At 52.6% G+C, this 21,057-nt stretch overlaps 1 protein-coding gene across 10 annotated transcripts in view; it reads left to right on the top strand.

Annotated features, from left to right (window-relative positions):
* ATP2B2 (ATPase plasma membrane Ca2+ transporting 2) overlaps nt 1–21,057 on the top strand; it is a 373,485-nt gene that overhangs the window by 96,787 nt on the left and 255,641 nt on the right. The gene's annotated exons all lie outside the window — the stretch shown is intronic.

Below are 21,057 nucleotides of genomic sequence, written 5' to 3' on the forward strand. Positions count from 1 at the left end.
TTTAATGCTGTCAGATTATTTTTCAATTTGTGTCTGACTGAGGTCAGCCACACCGAGGGGTATTATTGACTTGGGGATTTGAGAATGGGGAGCCCTGCGCCGAGGACCCTGCGTGAGCCTGGGTGGGGCCTGGGACGGAACGAGGGCCTGGGAGCCCACAGAGAACTGTCCCAGAGCTTCGTGACTGTTTGTCCATCCGTTTACGAACATTCAGAGACACAGCCCCTTTGCCTGGGGGACTGCCTGGGAGTTCTGCCAACGGCCCTGGGCTGCCACTTCCCTAGCAACGTCGGAGAAATCGGAGAATCAGAGAAACTGTCCTTTCACGGGGTGCAAGTGTGGGGAGCTGGCTCCACGCCTGGGTGGAATCAGCAGTCACTCCAGGGCGTTTGATAGGAGAGAGGCTTCTCCACCCAACACCCACTCCCTGCCACCGTCTGCGTCACTCCTTGGGAAAGGATGAGGTGGCTTTGAAAGCTTCTGTCCAGATGTCATCTATAGGTTAGTCACAAGAGAATGGGCAATTTGGGTTTTCGGTGTTTTCCGAGTTTTATGTAATAAAAGCCTGTGTTGCTTGCATTGTTTTTTTCCAAACGCTCTCTGGAGTGGTCTAGGAAGCCCTGGGCACGCATGTCTACTGCAGAACTTCTCTGACCAGGTTAGCCATTAGCAGATAGCAGGTTTGGGGGAACCAAGACGTGGGCAGGTAAGTTTTGATGGAGAAGTAAAAGGTGATAGTGAGGAAGGCTTAAAGCTCTGTTGAAGATGGCGTGGCCTCCTCCTCTGCTTTTGTTGTGGTCGTGAGCTGGGAAGCCAGATCTTGACCGTTTTCCAAAAATGACGTGGGCTTGGCTGTTCCCTCCGTCAAGGTGCTTCTCACCTCAGGACACAATTGCCCCTTCCTCTCCCTGCTCAGCCCCTCCCAGAGCGGGGCCCTGTCGCCTTCCCTGTGCACTTCCAGGCCTCAGCAAGGCATTAAAGGTGCGTGGCAACTGGTATGTGCTGAGTCCCTGCCATGTGCAGGAAAGGTGCACAGGGTGTGGTGGGAATCTCTCGCTTCAGTTCATCCTGCGAACAAGACGGAATGCTTTTCCCCTTCTGCAGGTGAAGGGACTGAGGCTTAGAGAAGTGAAGTGACTCACCCAAGGTCACACATCTAGGGAGAAGCAGGATTGGAACCCGAGTCCATGTGACTTTAAAGACCTTGTTTTTCCCACTATAAGCCTGTAAAAGCAACCTCACTTTTTTAAAAGGTTGGAAAGTGCAGGTAACAGTTTATTCACAATTTTACTTCCTTATTGCCACAGGTGTTTGGGGGTGTTTTTTTTTTAATCCTTCCTGAGTTTATCCATATACATGTTTGCTTTGACACTCACATTCCTACATCCTTCTCTAGGCTGTCACACCAGTGTGGCTTTTCTAATAAAGTCAATGAGAATTGTGATCCAGATGGTCAACGGCCAGGTGGGCATGTTGACCATCACTTGGTGGGGGCATGTGGGCCTTGCAGGCTCCTGCACCCCTGCACCCCACCCTGCCTCCTCCCAGCCCCGCACACCTGGTGGCTGACATTGCCAGATAGAAAGGCAGAACAGAGCTGGGAGTGGCCCTGGAGATGTCCTGCCCAGTTGCTCATGCCTGAGTTGAGACCATCTCCCGCAGACCCTGCCCTAGGACTGTGTGGCATAATAGTAAGGCCCTTGGTTTTTGGAGCCAGGCAAAACTGAATTTCAGTCCTGACTGTTTCATTCCCTAGCCGTGCATAGCCTTGGACAAGTGAGTGACTCTAATCTCTCTGTGCCTCAGTTTCCTCATCTGTAAAATGGGTACCCACTCCACAGAGTGCTGTAAATACAGCAGGGACAGGTCCTCCCCTTCCCTTCCTAAGTCAGAGATGGATGTCACTTTCTTATGTTTATAGCCAGATAACCTAGTTTTTCTCTGCTCTTTGTTTCTTATTTTTCTCTTTCGTTTTTTTAAGATGTCTAGAATTACAGCATAAACTCTTGGGAGCTTTTAATATGTGTGGTTAGAAGTTGTTACACCCCTAAAAGTGATATAACCTACTAGAAAGTTTTAAGAGTTTTTAAAAATTTCCACTTTAAAAATGTGAGTAACCAGTAATTTCACTTTTAGGAAATTTGCCCTGAGGAAATAGCACAAGATGTATACCAAGATTTATCTACAGGGGTATTTATCACAGCATTGTTTATATTAATTAAAAAATAGAAACAGCAGGGGATGGGGAGACCCATCACGGCACATGCAGACTGTGAAAGATTCTGGGCAGCCAGTGAATATGACATCTGAGATGAATTTTTAATAATATAGGGGAGGGCTTCCCTGGTGGCGCAGTGGTTGAGAGTCCACCTGCTGATGCAGGGGACGCGGGTTCGTGCCCCGGTCCGGGAAGATCCCACGTGCTGCGGAGCGGCTGGGCCCGTGAGCCATGGCCGCTGAGCCTGCGCGTCTGGAGCCTGTGCTCCACAACAAGAGAGGCCACAGCAGTGAGAGGCCCGCGTACAGCAAAAATAAATAAATAAATAAATAATAATATAGGGGAAAATGGTCATATTTCATTGTTAAGAGAAAAAGCAGTTTGCCAAAATTAATTCTAAGTGCATTTAAAAAATGTGGAAAGGAATATAAGTAAGCCAGGTAGGAGAGAGAGAGAATGAGAAGGAGAGAAAAAATTGGAGAAACAGGAATGGGGGAGGATAACAGGTGACATTTTTAATTTGTCCCTTTTGGAATTTTCTGCATTTCCCACCATGGCATGTGTACTGTTTATATAATCACAAAGGATAGTTACAGTTAAGAAGAAACGTTCTGCCTCCACCAATATGTGTGTGTGTGTGTACATTCTGCCAGTCAGCCATAGAAGAAGAATTGTTCTGTTGACACTTTTCATTCTGAAGGGCTCTTTTTCTCGAAACATCTTTTTTTTTTTTACCCAAAGTCAATGTCGATGTCACATAGTCTTTCTTCCGTCCCCAGAACTGTGGTTCTGGGAGAACCAGCTTTGGGGGCTGGATTAGTCTGCCGGGGCCACCGTAACATACCACAGGCTGGGGAGCTTAAACACAGACATTTCTTTTCATACCGCTCTAGAGGCTGGAAGTCCAAGATCAAGGTGTCGGCAGAGTTGCTTTCTTCGGGGGCCTCTCTCCGTGGTGTGTAGACGGCCGACTTTTCCCTGGATCCTCATGTGGTCTTCCTCTGTGTTGTCTGTGTCCTAATCTCCCCTTCATATAAGGACACCAGTCCTATTGGATTAGGACTCACTCATTTACCTCATTTACCTTAATCACCTCTTTAAAGACTGTATCTCCAAATACAGTAACATTGTGAGGTACTGGGGGGGTTAGGGCTTCATCATATGAGTTGGGGGGTCACAACTCATCTCATAATAGGGGCAGCTTATTCCTGGTGACTCAGGCCTTCACTCTGCAGAGCACTGAGCTTGAAGCTCAGTGGGAGCAGGGGGTGTAGATGGAGAGGACATTGCCCTCGCCTTTATGAGCCCCTGGTGAGGTTTGATGTAGACCCCTAATGCAAGCGGGGCTCTGGGTAACAGGTCACCTCTCCAAGACCTGGAAACAAAAGTACGACCATTCCTAGCTGAGCCCATCTACCTGTTCAGGGTCAGAGGAAGAGTTCAACCAACAAAAATTAATTTTACTAAGAAACTCTCAAGCATGTCTACTGCAGTAAGAAGCAGTGACTTAGCTATAAGCAATTAAATCATTCAAATGGGCTTCTGAACACTCAAATTCAAATTCAAAAAAATAATTTTTCTTAGTGTCCACTTGAAAGTGATATTGATTTATAAAATCAACGGTTGGGAGAAGGAATAGGATAAGCAAGTCAGGTGTGGAAGGTGCTGGTCATTGAATTTGGTAGAAGCAAAGCTGATGATGTCAGAGAGTCATGAGCAAGAATGTCCCTGAGAGTGAGAGAGGCAGGGAGAGGCTGAGGCAGGCATCCAGCGACAGGCAGACACCTTAGGTTTAAGCTAGACGGTAGTAGGGAGCTATAGCAGGTTCTTGAGCTAAAATGAGAACAAAGCGGCCGAAAAATCTAGTTAGGAGTCTTTGCAGAAGTGCTGGGATGAGGGTCTAGATCTAAGTTCTGGAAATAAAACTCCAGAGGAGATTTGGAAGATGCTGTTAATGCTATTTATTTATCTGGGCGTTTTGTGCATGCCGTTCTCTCTAGTCCACCCCTAACCTGGCAAACTCCTAAGCATCCTGTAAGGCCCCATTCGTGGACCCCCTCTGCCCGGAAGCTTTTCTTGACCTCCCAGGCAGTCACTCCTCCTCTCGAGCTGCCCCCCATTACAGCACTGGCCTACCACATCATGGGAACCTGTCTGCACACCTCCCTGTTTGTTGCCAGGCCTCACTGGGCTGAGAAGTTGGTCCTCAGCAAGTGTCCATGGGTTGAGGTTGGTGATGTAAAGGAAATCAGCGACTAGGTGTAAGCTGCAGAGGTAGGTGGAGCATAATTCCAAAATGAGTCCAGGGTGACAATTTTACTAGTTCTCAATCTCTGATTATGAGTGTGGCTGTGGTGAGAGAGGAGTGAGCAAGGCAGACATGGTCCCTTCCTCATGGAGCTTACAGCCTAATGGGGGAAACAGATAATAAAGTAATAACTATAATGCAATGAGTGCTATGAAGCCCAGTCTGCTGTGAGAGCCTAATGGTGGGGTAGGGGTGATGGAATCAAGATGCACTTCCTTGAGGAAGTGCTTATTAAAGAAATTGGAGGGTGTGTGAGAATGCATCTACTTGACCAGGTCATAGATGTTAGATGATGGACGAAGGTGAAGGCGAGGAAAAGGGAAGCCCAAATAAGGGGAACATGTATTCCTGCAAAGGCACAGACTGCAGAGGTCCTGTGGTGAACAAGGAGTATGAGAAATCCCGGAAGCTGAGCATTACTAGAATTCAAAGAGCAAGGGGTTCCGCATATAAGCAATAGCATATGGTATTTGTCTTTCTCTGTCTGACCGACTTCGCTCAGCATGACGATCTCTAGGTCCATCCATGTTGCTGCAGTGACATTATTTCCTTCTTTTTTCGTGGCTGAGTAATATTCCATTGTATATATGTACCACATCTTCTTTATCCATTCCTCTGTTGATGGACATTTAGGTTGCTTTCATGTCCTGGCTCTTATAAATAGTGCTGCAATGAATATTGTGGTACATGTATCTTTTCGAATTATGGATTTCTCCAGATATATGCCCAGGGGTGGGATTGCTGGATCAGATGGTAGCTCTATTTGTAGTTTTTTAAGGAACCTCCATACTGTTCTCCATAGTGGCTGTACCAGTTTACCTTCCCACCAACAGTGTAGGAGGATTTTCTTTTCTCCACACCCTCTCCAGCATTTATCGTTTGTAGACTTTTTGATGATGGCCATTCTGACTGGTGTGAGGTGATGTTGAGCATCTTTTCATGTGGTTTTTAGCCATCTTCATGCCTTCTTTGGAGAAATGTCTATTTAGATCCTCTGCCCATTTTTTCATTAGATTGTTTGTTTTTTTGATATTGAGCTGCATGAGCTATTTGTATATTTTGGAGATTAATCCCTTGTTGGTTGCTTCATTTGCAATTAGTTTCTCCCATTCTGAGGGCTATCTTTTCATTTTGTTTATGGTTTCCTTTGCTGTGCAAAAGCTTTTAAGTTCAATGTGTGGAATATATAAAAGGGGTACAAATGAACTTATCTACAAAATAGAAATAAAATTACAGATGTAGAAAACAGACTTATGGTTACCGGGGGTAAGGGGTGGGGAGGGATAAACTGGGAGATTGGGGTTGCGATATACACACTACTATATATAAAATAGATAACTGATAAGAACCTACTGTTCAGCACAGGGAACTCTACTCAGTGCTCTGTAATGGCCTATATGGACAAAGAATCTAAAAAAGAGTGGATATATGTATATGTATAACTGGTTCACTTTGCTGTACACCTGAGACTAACACAACCTTGTAAATCAACTACACTCCAATAAAAATTAAAATATATGTATATATATAAATTTTTTTAAAAAAGAGCAAGGGGGCGAGGCTGGTGAGATGAAAGGTCAGAGGTGAAGGCAGGAGGACAGCATCATAAGGCCACTATAGTCAGGAGGGTTTGTATCTTAGCCTAAGAATATCAGGAATCTCTTGGAGGGTTATAGTCAGGGAGTGATGGGAACAGACTTGTGTTTTTGAAGGACTGATCTGGCTGCTGCCTTGGAGTGAATAGATGGCCAGGAGCAGGAGGGGGACCAGTTAGGAGGCTGATGCGGTTGTCCTGGTGAGAAATGGCAGTAACCTGGACTCGATGGTGCCTGTGAGCGACGGGAAGTAAACAGAAGAGAATGACAGTCAAGATGTGGGCAGGAAGGAGGAGAGGCATCCCGGTTTGGGATTTAGGCAAGGGCAGATAGGAGGACACTCCCAGAGATATTTGGGGGTGCCTTTACCAAACTCTCACCCCACACCGAGCTCCAGCAGTCCAACTGCCAGCCCCTCAGAGGGACTCTTGACTCACAGTGGCCTCGGCCGTCGGCCCACAGGGACCTCAAGGTCCAGGGAGGTGGAGGGACCGCCTGCCTTCGGCTGTGTATCAGGGCCCAGGCTGGGACCCAGGACTGTGCCTGGGATTTCAGAATTGTTGAGGGGACAGTGGTTGAGAAAATTTTGCCCCACCATGCACGACAAGTTGGTTTAGCATTTTCTTCTAATTCAGCAAAATCTCTTCCCTCAGCATCTTTCCTGGGAAATGTCCCGGGACTACTGCCCTGGTGGATGTTAGCACAGCAGTAAACTGAGTAACATCCGACAGGCCTGCTTCCATCCGCCTCTCACAGGACACTGGGACACAGGCCAGAGGGCCTTATTAGCATCCTCCCCATTCTACAGATAACAAAACTGAGGCTCAGCGCGAGGATGCCACTTGTCCAACGTCACACAGCTTGGAAATGAGAAAAAGAAGACCAGAACCCAAGTTAGCAGATTCCACATTCAATGAATTTTTCTCAATTGCCTTTTTTGTCTTTAATCTCTCAGTAACTTTTGAAGTAAATGACCTGGCACATTTTTCTTTCAGAGCATCTGTTGGTTACCTACCAACAAAACATTTTTTTATCTTTCACTCAAACTGTTTGAACTACTGTACCGCCCTGTTGTGGTTCCTTCCACATCCATGTAAATCCATCTTGATTACGCCCAGCTGCAAAGCAAAAGATTCGATGAAACACACCATCATTGGTACAATACCCTTCTCAGCATCTGACCAGTTTTCTTGGTGGCACCTATTTATTCATTCATTCATTTGACAACTATGTATTGAGTCAAATACTGGGAAGACAGCAGCAAACAAGACAGACGTGGCCCCTGCCCTCAAACGCTGCCGTTGCACTAAGGGAGATGGACAGTCAACAACGAAACTGCCGTCTCTTAGACTGTCCGGGCTATCGGGGAGAGTGAAGCCAGTGAGAGGAGGTGGTGGGGAGGGACCAGGGGTCGGGCAGTTTTACACAAGGTGGTCTCGGAAGGCCTCTCTGAGGAGGTGACCTTTCAGACTGAATGAAAGGAGAGAGAACATTCCAGATAAAGGGAAAGTCCCGAGGCAGGCCGAAGCTTGTCTGGGCGCGTGGAGAAGCCAGTGTGGCCAAATGGACAGAGCAGGGGAGCACGTGGTGGCAGCTGAGGTCAGGGAGGGAAGTGAGGGCACATGGCAAGGACTCTGCCTTAACTCCAGGACGGATGGGGGCAGGCTTCAAGGTTCCGAGCAGGGGCACGTGGCCGACTTGCAGCCCCCTGGCTGCTCTGTGGAGCGTAGGCGGCAGGAGGCAAGGGGGGAAGCAGGGAGATTGGGGGAGGAGGCTTCAGCGGCAGTCATTCAGGGGAGAGGTGCTGGTGGTTGGACCAGGTTGGTTCAGTGGGGGTGGGGAGAAGTGGCCGTGTTCTGAACAGATGTGAAGGTTGAGCTGATTGGACTCTCTCTTTTATTGGATATGGGGGGAGAGAGAAGGAGAGGAATCATGAGTGACTCTTGGCGTGCGGGGGTAATTCTGACACTGCTGGGGTGCTGACGTTCAAACCTGGCAGTAACCACCCAGAGTTAGCACAGGTCCTATGAGATCAATGGCACGGGTCCCAGCAAAACCATCCCCGCCTCAGATGCCAGCCACCAGTGGTGTCCCCAGGCTACCATACTTCTAATGGGCTGGCTACAAGTTTGGGGGTTCCTACAACCCGGCTGGTCTAGTAATTCACTGGAATGACTCAGAACTCAGGAAAGTGCTATACTTACAACTACAGTTTTATTATAAGGGATCCAGGTCAAGACCAGCCAAATGAAGAGATACATAGGACGATCATGATTAAACTGCATCTCGATTCCTCCGCCTCCCTGGACGCAGGGCTGGCCCATAAGCCCTAACCCTCTACTCCCCCTGGTTGGTCATTTTGGTGGCCAGCCCCCACCCTGACTCAGCGCATTAGCGTAAACTCAGGTGTGGTCTCAGGGGCTCAGGAACAGCAAAGACACCGCTGTCTCTTGGGAAATTCCAAGAATTTAGAGTCTCCTTCCCAGGAACCGGGGAGGAAAAGCAGTTCAATTCTTTATGATACAACAGGGTAGATGCTGGTGCCATTTGCTAAGACCAGCAGAAGAAGGGAGACCAGGGGTGGGGCCTGGGAGTAGTAGGCTTGGTGGGGGAATGAAGGGTGGTGTTTGGGGCATGTTGACTCTCAGGCGCTCATTAGACATCCAGGTGGAGATGGGGAGAAGGCAGTTGGATCTATGAGGCTGGCAGGTGTTATGATTTCCTCCCTAAATCTTTTTATGTAGGGGAGGGAGGGAGGGAGGGAGGGAGGAAGGGAGGGCAAAAGAGGACCTGGGAAAGGGATGAGACCCAGGGTGCTGTGCGGGTTTGGGAGGATGGAGGCTCATCCTTGCTTTCAAGAAGGGAACTAGGAATCGTGGCTCCTTGGAGAGCAAGTGAGGCCTAGAACATTCTCAATTTGGAACCTGTCAAGCCGGTCACTTTACCTGGAAGTCTGTGTCCCAACTATTTCATTCTCCTTTTGCAGCAAATGGATTGATGGCTTGGTCTCGGGTTGTGTGGGCAGAAGCATCTAGAAGGAGATAGCACTTAGTGATATAGGGTAGAGGGCATGACATCCTGCTACTCCCATGCACAAGTGACTTGGGAGGGGGCTCGAAACTGTGGGCCAGGGGCCTGGGTTTGAGAATGTCTGGGATCAAGAGGCAGATGATGACCTAGTCTGAGGGGTGCTGGCCCCATCTGCTTTCGCCCACCCTCCCCGGGCAGCCACAGGGCCAGTTCTTGAAAAGCCAGAGCGCTTTCAACTCTCCCCGGGGGCTCCGTGCTGCCTTCCAGAAACCCTGACTCCCGAACCTCCTTGACTGGTTCTTGGCTGCAGGCCGTATTTCACAGCTTTTTGTGGAGCTTCCTTCCTTAGTTCTTGGCGGCTCCATGTGCCCCTTGGGAGATCTGCAGGAGGGGCAGTTAGGAGGAAGCAGTCACGCCTCTAAAGCGGTGCCGAGCCTGGAGATTTGTGGGAGCTGCTTCACTCCAGACTCGTGCCACTTCACAGTCGGGCAAACTGACGCACAGAAAGGCTAGAGAATTTGCCTAGATGGCCCAGCCGACAAGCAGGAGAGCAGGATGGGAAGCCGGGCCCACGGGATCTGGAGCCTGGGTCCAGAGTCTGCCTGCTGCTGCCCGCGTGCATGCCCTCAGCTGAGTTCCTGAGGCTGGTGCCGCCGTTGATCCTGACCTGGTCCCTCAGTTGGCTTGGCTGTTCTTTTCTCCTTCCCCTCTATCATCTTTGCAAGTCCCAGGGGCCCACTCTCCTCAAATGCAGTCCATGGCAGACCGCAATTTGGGAATCCCTTGGCTCAAATCCTGGAAGAGCCCCAAGGTCCTAGAAATGCCCCCGAATTGGGCCACTCCAAAAATAACCAAAGGGAATGAGAGGCTTCCAGAGTCCAGAACTGACTGGTCAGGGATTGGCTGGAAGGAAGGCTCCTGCCCTTTGGTTGCTGGGAATGTAATCATCAGATCTTCAAGGCCGGCGTCTGGAACAGTGGGCCAAAAAAAGGATGATAGCTAGCTAGCTAGGTAGCTAGCTAGATAGAGAGATAGATGAGAAAAAAAAAAAAAAAAGAATTAAAGGGGAATGGGGAGAAGCAAAGGAAGCAGCAACGGTGTGGGAGGTTAGACTGGGTCACAGGTTTTTCCAGACCTGTGATGAGTCCACCGGGAACATGCGGTGGCAGCAGGAGCAGCACAGGGCAGTGGGCAGCACAGCCGCAAAGGGGGGCGGAGGGCTCAGCTGGCTGAGGGGTGACCAGCACCACGGGGTCATTCAGTGTCTGGCCAAACGGCGCACTCGCCTGGGAATTGAGCGGAGGCGCTGCGGTGTCCCAGCGCGTTCACCTCAACAGCTCTGAGTCATCAAAAGATGCTTAAATTACAAGTGAGGTCTGCTACACATGACCTTGTGAGTTTTATGCCCATTCCCATTAAAACCAACCCAGAAACCTGGTAGGCAACGGAGCTGGCTCTTATTGGGTTACCCTTCAGTTATCTGGAAATCCCTCTCTGCCACCTCTCCCCTTGCAGGAGCGTCGGGGGCCTTCCTGCGCCCCGGCCAGTATCATTTCTGTATTGGCAAATGGTGTACTGTCCAGCCCCCACCGATGGCCTTCTCTTAGATGTTTTTCTTTAACTTTCTATTTCTTTTTACGCACACTTGCAAAGCTCCCGGCTTCAGCCAGGCACGCCGAGGAGGCTTGTAGTAACAGGACTGATCGATGCCGGGAGGCTCCTTGCAGCTGCCAGAGCTGCAGTCCTGGGTGGGGGCAGCTGCGGGCTCTGCAGCAGCGACTGCCCGCCTCTGCTACTGGCAGCCAGAGGTCTGGACAGCTCCACACCCTGCAGACCCCTCCAGCACGGAGCCCCGGAGCCCCGGAGCCGCGGAGCCCAGGGCGTGGCAGAGGCCCACTCCTCTGGCATAGCTGGCCCGGGACACGCTCAGAAGGGTAAGTGAGGGGCTGCAAGTGCTGTGGACCCACGGAGGCTGGGAAGGAGCCATGGGCTCTGGGACTTCTCGAAAGACAAAGCTGATAAAGCTGTTGTTGTGGAGATTGAAGGAGGAAACAGCTCAAGAGCCCGTTCCTGGTGATTCTATGAAGTAGCAGCAGGACTTGGCTCTGCCCACACTTGAGGTGGCCCAGAATTCTGGGGAAGGAAGGTTGCTCTTGACTCATGGCCAGAGCAAGACAGTTATAGGACTTCCCTGAAGAACCTTAGCTCCTTCCCTCATTCTTTGCCAGATGTTGACTGAGGGCCATGTATGTGCCAAGCTCCCTGCTGGGCACCAGGGCATTCAAGGAGGACAAGAATGAGGCCTCTACCCAGAAGTGCCTCTAGTCTTGCCAGGAGGATGGTTGCCTAAATAACTGCAGTGTCATGTGATGCATGATAAGAAAGGGTCTGTCTAGGGGAGGAAGAGGCCAACTGGACTTCAGGGTGCTAGAGAAGATTTTTTAGGGGAGGGGCCATTTGGATTGGGTCCTGAAGGATGAATAGGAGTTCTTCGGGGGAAAAAAGACAACCAAGATGTTATGAGTGAGTGCAAAGAGGTCTGAACACACAAACGTGTAATAGTGCATGGTGGCAGGCTCAGCAGGCCTGACCAGAGGCTGCTGAAAGTAAGTAGAAAAGATTGACAGGGCCACATCATGAAAGGCCTCAAATGCCAGGTGAAGGAGTTTGGACTTGGTCCTGCAGGCAGGTGAGAGATGCTGAAGATTTGAAAACAGTGATATGATGTGGTCAGTTTTACATCCTAGAAAACTCTGTCTGTCTAAAGTATGGACAGGATGAGAAGGGACACAGGAAGACGTCTGAGGAGAAAGCTGCGTCCTCAAACTCTTGGAGGCCCATGCTCTAGACCAAGGTCATCGGGAGGTGAGGAACAGGGTACAGCTCTGCTTTTTTCTGAGTTTGAGCGTCAAGGTAGGGTGGAAGGTCAACTGTAAGGGGAAAGCAGGAGTACAGTTTCAAATTGTACCGCGGGGCCTGGATGGGCAATGGGGACTCTTGATGAGAGAGGGAACGAAGGAGGAGGAGCGGGTGGCAGGGGGGCAGGAAGGACAAGTAATGAGCTCACATGTGGCCATACTGAGCTAGAGGTGCTAGAGGGACATCACTCTAAGACGGTGGCACTGGCAGATACCCTCAGTCCCTTATCCCAGCGGGCTCCATGGTAAAGCCTCTGGAGATGCTGAGTCAAAGCCAGATTTATGACCTCCATACCCTGAGATTCCTGGTCCTCCACCTATGGTTGATGGATTGTGTGTCAGCCTTCAGTCAAGCAGTAAAAGATCGTACCCTGCACCTCCTGTGTGCTTAGAATCTTCACTGCCTGGGAGTACATAATCCCGTGTGCATGTATGAAAGAGGGGTGCCGCATGCCCACTGGGCAGGTTTCCCACCTGTGAAGGGGTGCTGCTGAGCAGCTTGGTGGTATAGAGCCTCCGATGGAAATTGGACCTTTAGAAAGTCTTGTGTGCTGGCCACATGCCCAGAGACCCTCGACGGAGTGGCAGGGGGGCGAAGAAGGGGCAACTGGAGTCTGGCTGACCGGGCATTGCCCTGGCCCCCCACTCGCCGCCTTCTGGGATCCCGCTTGGCTTTGGAAAAGACCTTGGGGTTCGGAGAAATAGAAACAGAGGTTAGGGAATAGAAATAAATAATAGAATAAATAAATAACATAAACAGGACATAGAGATCGTTTCTGGGGTGGGAGGCCCCAGCGCTAGAGGTCTGGGGGTGCCTGGCTTTGCGCCAGAGGTCTGGGGGTGCCCGGCTCTGCGGGGGTTCCCCGGGTCAGAGTCACTTGGACAGACAACTCCATTGTTTTGCGCCCTGTGCCGCCCTTTCCCCTGTCGAGGCGTATTCAGTCCTCACACAAGGGGATCAGAGCGGTAGAGCAATTGGCCAGTGTCACGCAGCCAATCCGTAGCAGAGCTGGGCTCCTGCGCAAGCCTGGCCGACTCCGGGGCGAGGCTGTCCTCTCTCTGCACCCACTGCCATGCCAGTGGCCAACCTTGGTCTCTGCCTAAAGTTGAGAAAGATAGAACTTTCGCCAACAGTATGAGATTCATCCTGGAATCACCAAATAAAGTGTTCTTTCAAACGTAGACTGATTGGGAGCAGCAGAAGCGTGTGTGTGTGTGTGTGTGTGTGTGTGTGTATGTATATAGACACATATTATCACACTTCTGTATTACTGAGCACCTACTAGGTGCCAGATCCTGGGGACACAGCAGTGACTGAGGCAGACTTCTTCTAGGTTCTTGGGGAGTCACGGGAGGGCCCGGGGGAGGGGTGCAGACACAGATGTATGCATGCATTAGTGTTCCAAGACAATGTCATAAGGATAGGCACCTCGGCCTCACGTAGAGCCACACAGATACGTGCCCCAGTCTCACACTCCGACGTGTGCTCACCCCCACGCACACACATCCACCCCCAGGGGTTAACTCAGCGGAGGGTACTGGACCCTCAGCCTGATACATCAGCCAAGAGGATTTGACATGCAGCCCATCCTATTTCACCATAAAGCCCAGCCCAGGACCTCAGTCCCGCTCTTGTCTCCACCCTGCCCGTCAGCCGGGGCCCAAGCCCCCGGAGTTGATGGTGCAGGTGCAGCTTTGCCGGAGATCCTGCTGAGGGTCACCGCCACCGTCTATTAAACACGGCCCGGGGCACTTGGCCTGTGTTGTTTCCTCTCACATGTACTCCAGTCCTGGAGGTGGGTCCAGTTATTACCCCATCTTATAGCTGAGGAAACTGAGGCTCAGAAAGATGGGGCGTCTCACCCAGGATGTCACGCACCTCACGAGTGGTAGAGTACAGGCCCGAGCTCTGAACTCCTCAATGAAAACAGCAGCCCAGAGCGGGTGTGGCTCAGGGTGAGCCCGATGCCCAGAGCCGCCGTGGATGGTGGGGTCCTCGGGCCTTTCCTGTAACTTCCGGACAGTCTGAGGCCTCCTGGGACATGAGGCACTTTTCCCCTGACGCCCCAGGCCTGCTTCCCGGAGCCATTGTCCACTTTCCTCCCAGCCTGGCCTCTCTGGGCAGTGACTTATCAAGTGGGGAGAAGGCAGGACTTTGAACCTCATAGAGCTGCGGGGAGGCTGCCGCTCAGGGGGGGTGAACAGGCTGCTTTGCAGCCAGATGCCCGCCCCACCCCAGCCTCAGTCTCTCTAGCCGTTAAACGTGCGTAGTAAGAGCACCAACACTGGGTTTTATTCGGTGTTAAATGAGATAGCACGTAAACTGCTTCACCTAGAGCCCGACACAGAGGGGGTACTGTTGTTTCATTATGCTTGGCATCTGTTTATCCACCCATCAGTGATTTCCTACGGGCCCATTTGGCGGGGGAATTCGTGTGTTATGCTCTAGACCTATGGGGCGGACTTGCACTCTAGTAGGAGAGATGGAAGTATTAATAAGTGAAGGTACTTTGGTGCAAGAGATGCCGGGAAGGAGGTCTGAATGGGATACAGTGGGGACACGGAAGGCTGTGGTACGTTATGTCAGGAAGCAAGGGGAGCCCTGGAGTGGAGCTTCCTAAAGAGGGGGGTATTTTCCCATCACGTAGGGTGAGAAAGGGCATTCCAGGACGAGGGACCAGTAGAGGCCAAAGTTCAGGACAAGAAGAGTCAGCGCCCTAGAGAAAGTGTTCATGGAGCAGGTCCTGCTATCTACGGCCCTGGCATGTGAGCTGTAGGGGAGAGAAGCAGGCAGGGGTACGAAAATATGGAGTGGTGGGGACTGGGGCCAACTCAGAGGGACTTGACGACTCTAAAGGGGAGGCGGGACTTAGCGCCAGGCAGCGGTTGCTGGGAATGAAAGCTGGCCTCGCGTTGCTAAGTCTTCCAAGATGTCAAGAGATGCCAGGAACCCAGGTTTTTATGTGAAGTCTCCTGACTGAAACGCTGAGCCAACACTGAGGAAGCCAAACACAGTATCCCTGGGACCACCAGTTCGCAGCCTCTGGTTTAGAGGCTGCGTGTGAGGTGGGCTGTGAGTCGTGGCGCCAGAGGAAGTGAGACTTTGGATTCTAGACTCTGCCTTGTGCCGGTGGGCCCGGGTCTGCGTTGGGGCCACGACCTGGCACACGGCAGCGCCTAATCCGTGCGTGTTCTGAGGACGAGTCCGGCAATTTGGACTTTATCTAGAAGGTTAGGGGAGACTAAGGTTTGGGGCAGAAGAGCAAAGTGACGGGACGGCTGTTTTATGGCCATTACTCCACCCGCCACACGGAGGCTGGCTTGGAGTGGGGAGATGGGAGGCCGAGAGTTGGGTCAGGATGCTTAACAGGGCTCCACGCAGAAGGTATTGGTGGCCGGGGCCAAGGCTGTTGGGGTACAGGAGAGGAGGGTTTCTAGAGGCATCAGCTCTGCAGAGATGGCCTTGGAGAGCGCAGAAGAGGAACAGCAGAGTGCCCCGGCCCCCGATCCACCTGGGGGACTCAGTGGTGCATCTCACTGACGCGGCGAACCTGGGGGGAGGAGTACGTGGGGGGCAGTGGAGGAGGGGCCGCGAGCCTGGTTTGGGCCATGTTAACTTTCCGTGCCCTTGGAACACCCAAGAGAAGCTGTGCCGTGTGTCCAAACATGCAGCTCTCAAGAGAGGGAGGGCTGAAGACTCAGAATCACGCCCGCACCCGGATCTTACCCTTTCCAGGGGCACCGAAGGTCTCTGTTCTCTCTGTGGTTGCTTTGTGGTCTGAGAGTTGAGAAGTTTATTTCTTGGGTGTTGGTTTGTGTTTTGTTCCTGGAAAGCCCTGAAGAGGGAGAAAGCAGGTTGAGACTTAAGGCCAGAACAAAGATCTGTGAATTCATCAGCTCTGATGGCGTCTCCCCACCCCCACCCCATGACGTGGGCACCTGGCGGGAGGACAGGCAGCGGGCATACGGGTTACCCAGGGCACACGGCCGCCATGTGGTGAAATCCCAATCCCGTGCCCAGAAGCAGCCTCTGAGCTCTGCTCTCCTGCAATCTTGCGACAGGGTTTTACCTGTACTTGAGAGAAGAAAAGGATTTGCTAAGCAGATTGATGGTTTAACAAGCCCACTTAGGAGCGCGGGCTTTTAGCGGCAACATTTGCATTCCAACAATGAGTGTACAAATTATAAATGACTCCTTATCTATTTTTAAAGCGGTTTAAGACTTCTCATCTGCTGTCAAGAGTGTCACTGAGCCTACCAACGACATTCAGAGCAACGCTGCTGCGGTCCTTATGAAAAAGAAACTCTTCTCTTAGGGAACTCACATTTACCGAGCAGCTCACATACCCCAGGTGCTGTGCAGGCATGGGATTGGCACCGGCTCATCTGAGCCTCTCATGGGTGCCCAGAGGGGTGGCCTTCTCACTTCTTACAGAGGAAAGGAGGCCAGGCCCAGAGGAGTGCTCCTGTGGGTGCAGATGCGCTCAGCTACAGGGGCAGAGTCACCCGGGGCTGCCACCAGGTCTGAGTTCTTTCCGCTACACCTCAGGGCGCTTTCTCCCTAATTCAGGTTTCCATCCCTCGACCAGAGCAAGGATGGTCTGAAATGGAGCTTCACTGGGCTTGGAGAGCAGGGCAAGAGGGGAAAGGATGGAGAGAGGGGGCAGAGAAGTCAGGAAAAGGAGGAGGCCCGGTTCAGAGCGCAGGAGGAGGTGGACTCTGAGGGCTGGTACTGGCTGCAGCCTGATTCACATCCCAGCTTTGCCACGAGCTCCCCGCGGGCAAGTCCGTTTCCCCTCTCCGGGCCCCAGTTTACCCACGTGCAGAGGGTGCAGTTTGTCCTCTGCATCAACTTTCCCCAACTTGGGTCATTTGTGTCCCGCTTCACAAGTTTCACCGCCTCTGAAAACCGCCTGCACTGTTACCCACTTATTCTTGGTTTGTATCAGTTCCATTTTTATTCTATTGCATTTTTTTAAAGATCAACTTTATTATGTACCTTCAGTGGACTAGAATATCCCTCATATGCAGAAGCTAACCATCAAAATGTATACAAAGAAATGAAAAATAATAATATGATTAAATTCTACCCAGCTGTGTGGCCTGAGGTCCTCTCTCTCTCTCTGTCTTTCTGTTAAAAGAGAAGGGGCTCATCAGGTCCCGGGGGTGGGTGTTAAAGACCCATTGACCCTGAGTGGAGTCTTTCCTCCTTGACGTAGACAGCCGGAAGCCCATTTCCACACATGGGCCAGCATTTTGTGCCTCCTGAAATCACCTCTGCGAGCCCCAGGGTCTGGGGTCACGCTCTGCAGAAAGCCAGCCAGAAGTCACGTGCTAACCTTCCAGCACCGAATCTGGGAAAGTCTGGGCTGGAGAAGCCACAAGAGGCGCTCAAAAGAGAGCAGAAAGGGGTGGGATTACAGGACGGTCCCTACTTTCCGTGACAAGAGGTGGACACGTTTCCCATGCTTTCTCCCTTTCGATGGGGGTGGGGAGGGGCAGGTGGGGTTCCGAGGAGGCTTCAGCCCGGCATCCAGGGAGAGCTGCTGGAGCCTCAGCTTCTTCCTCCACCTGGTGGGGAGGACGTCTGGAGGCCCCTTGAGTTTGCCCTCGATCACCTGCAGGGTGGGGCAGCCTGTAATCCCCGTAATCCCATATTAATGAATTTATGTGCCCCAGAGCTGGCTTAGTCGGGGGAAATGAAACTAAGCAAGCTCCTCTCCCTCCCTGGGAGGCTGGAGGGGAGCCGGGGGATTGCTCCCCTGGGGTCAGAGTCGTCCTCGTCAACCCTGAGCCGCAGGCAGCCTCCCTCTGGGCTCCACCCAGCTGCTGGGGGTGTGGGTCCCCCTTTCAGCTTTCCCTGCGGTCACGTGCGAGCTTGTACGGCGTGTGCGTGCTCGAGAGAGTCCCCTCCTGGCCTCCGAGGGGGCCTCCCCTACTGGGCTTTGCTCAGCTCCTGGCCTCAATGAGGAGGGGGGCGGAGGTGGAAGGGAGAGACGCATTTTGAACAACGAAGAGCAGAGAGAGAATGTTAGACTGAGAGAATCTTAGAGACTATCTAGTTCATTGTTACTCCACGGCCAGGGGTGCAAATTATGACTTCCATTTTACAGATGAGGAGACCGAGGCCCAGAGAGGGGAAGGTCTGACAGCCTGTCTGGGGCTGAGCCAAGCCAGACCCCGGTCTCCTGACTCTGGCCCAGCCCTCTCCCCCTGCGTGATTCCTCCTCTCAGGGGGGGCTGGTGAGTGGCTTCAGAACCCGCCCCAAGGACCTGCCAGGTGGGTGACCCTGGTGTGCGGGCCTTGAGCTCAGGGTTCGACCCAACTAGACTCATGTCTGTGCCTAGTCTGTTCCAGGAGCATCTTTGCTCACACTCACCTTGGATCATGGCCTCTGGGGACACCTTCCCCTTTTCTGCCTGGAGACTGTGGCCACTTCCCCTGCCCTCCGCCAAGCCTGCCACAGAAAGTCTCCTCCGTCTTCAGAGATTCTGAAATGATCTCCCCCGGCCAGTTTGGCAAGGCCAGGAGGCTTCCAGCGCATGGGAGAAGACCCCCATGCCCCCACTCAGGGCGCCCTCCCTGCATGCGCCAGGACCTCCCCTTTCAGAGCAGCTGAGTTTTGCAGGTCAGAGTGTGTACAGGTCTTGGAAACTGGGGGGTCTTGCTCGACTGCAGGTTGGGGGTCCTTAACTGCAACTGCGGAGCCAGCCTCTCTCCCAGGATCCTTCGTTTTTCCATCCCCTAATACTTCATCTGGTTTCTGCCCGACCTCCATCGGTTTTCCACGGTCAACCCCCCTACCCCAGCGCGCACACCACCCGCCTCCCACCTCTGTCCCATCTTCCCAGACCCCCTCCCCTTTGCAGAGAGGAAAGAGGTTGGTGTCCTGGTGAGCAAGGTATGCAGTCTGCAGCTGCCCCCAGGACAGTCGGTCGCCCGCAGGCTCTCAGAGCCCCCTGCCAGCTGGAGTCAGGATTGGCACGGGCTGGGCAGGGGGCAGGGAGAGGGCTGCAGATCCTGCTGATGGAGAACCGCAGCACCAGCCCGTCTGGCCTCTGAAACCAGAGGCTTGTGAGGGAAGCTGCAGCCGACGCCACTCATGCCACCGAGCCTGTTCCCACCGTGAAAGGGCCTTTTGTTCCACACACACCCCCGCGCACCCCCGGGTTCCTGGGTGAGCAGTGATTCCATTTTAATTAAATCCTCAGAGGCGGGGGGTTGAGCAGGCTGCCCGAGCCCTCTCCTCGGGGCCCAAGGGGAGCCGCTCGGCAGAGGCAGGTGCGGGCCCCACCCTGGCTGGAAAATGGTGAACCGGAGCTGGGCTGGGAGCCGTGGGCGGCTAGTTCCATGCCAGCCAGCAGATGGTTAATGTCAGTGCAGAGGAATCCACCCTGCAGGACTCCCGCCCTCCTGGATAGCCAGTGAGCAGCACCTTTAGGGACACACTTAGGAAATTAAACCCAAGAGCAGGAGGAAGGTATTTTCTGATGTCACACAGGGCCAGCGGGGGCTCAGAAGGGAGCTGCTGGAGGGCTGTGCTGGGGCGGCAGCCTGTCCCCCCACCCGCCCCAGCCCCTCTGCTCTCTGATAGCATCCTCTGTGCCTGCCACACGCTGGTTTCTCGCCCAGAAAGAGCCCACTGTTCAGCCAGCCAGGCCCGACTGAACTCTGAGTCGAGGTGGCCCACGCCACCCATCCCACCTTCCCCTTGATCCGTATCATCCCCGCCCACATGTCTCCTCCTCCAGAAACCCTGCGGAATGCGGGTGATCCCCTACCACCCCACGCCCCCTCTTACCCATCGCTCTAAAAGCATTCTTCTGTTTATTGGAATTCTTGTGAATTGACCATCTCTCCCCTGTAGAACGTAAGCTCTGTGAGGACAAGGGCTTTGTCTGTTTTGTTCGCTGGGCGCCTGGCACAGATCACATACTCGGCAGTGGTTGAGTGAACACACTTAGGTAAGACCTGGGGGGGCGAAGAGTCCACTTAAAAACATGACATAATTTCAGGAGTGTAAAGGTCTCTCGAGGCCACTTCGATTCTGGGGCTTGTCCAATCAGCGGAGACTCCCTGAGCCCCTGGTTCACTGTGTACCAGTCCCTGCACTGGATTGTGCCGGGGGTACGGAGATGAAGCCAGCACCGTGCCCACCCCTGAGGGGCTCTCGGCCCAGGGGAAGACAGACATGAAATCACAGCTCAGCAGGATACGGCTGTAATGGAGGGCCGGAGGGAGTCCAGCCGGGGGAAGGGAAGCTTCCTGGAGACGGAGACGATCCAGGAGGGTGAGCAAGCTGGGAGAGAAGGGGGCGCAGTGCCCCAGAGGGTGAGGCCGTTCTGAGAACCAGTGGTGAGGAATGGTGACGCCTAGGGTTGCAGGGTTGGTGGAGACGTGTCCCTAAAGGGCTTCAAGTGGCACACCCAGACTCCAGACCTTGTCCAGAAGGCAGTGGGAAGCCACCGGAGGTGATTCAGCAGGGGCAGGGCACCAGCGGCTGTATTTGAGGAGCATTCCTCCAGCAGCAGCTCAGAGCATGGACCGAAGCTCCAGAGGCTTCAGGGCCTGCCTTTGCTTGCACAAGGGAAATGGAATATGACACCAGGCCCTGGGCCCCTCTCTGAGGACGATTGACAGTGCAGGTGTCTGCAGAGGGCCCGGTGGTAAAATGCAGGGCAAGGGGGATCACATACCTGTTACAAGATACGCTTTCCTCTGAAGGGGACAAACGTCTTCCTAGAAGAGTGGCCGAGAGTTCAGGTACCACATCCGTGTACCCCGGGTGTGTTCTTCTCCAGGCCTGGGACTTCAGGTCATCACCCTTGCTTGGTTCATTCTTGGCGCTTAGAAATGCCATCCTCTTGGCTACATGCATGTTGTGCAGTCAGTCAACAAACACTCGTTTAGTGCAGATCCAGGTTTTTGTTTGCTTGCTTGCTTATTTACTTTACTCAACCACAGATTCTCCTAGAGGTTGGGTGGGT

Source organism: Kogia breviceps, chromosome 10, assembly GCF_026419965.1.
Source record: "Kogia breviceps isolate mKogBre1 chromosome 10, mKogBre1 haplotype 1, whole genome shotgun sequence".
Taxonomy (NCBI): domain Eukaryota; kingdom Metazoa; phylum Chordata; class Mammalia; order Artiodactyla; family Physeteridae; genus Kogia; species Kogia breviceps.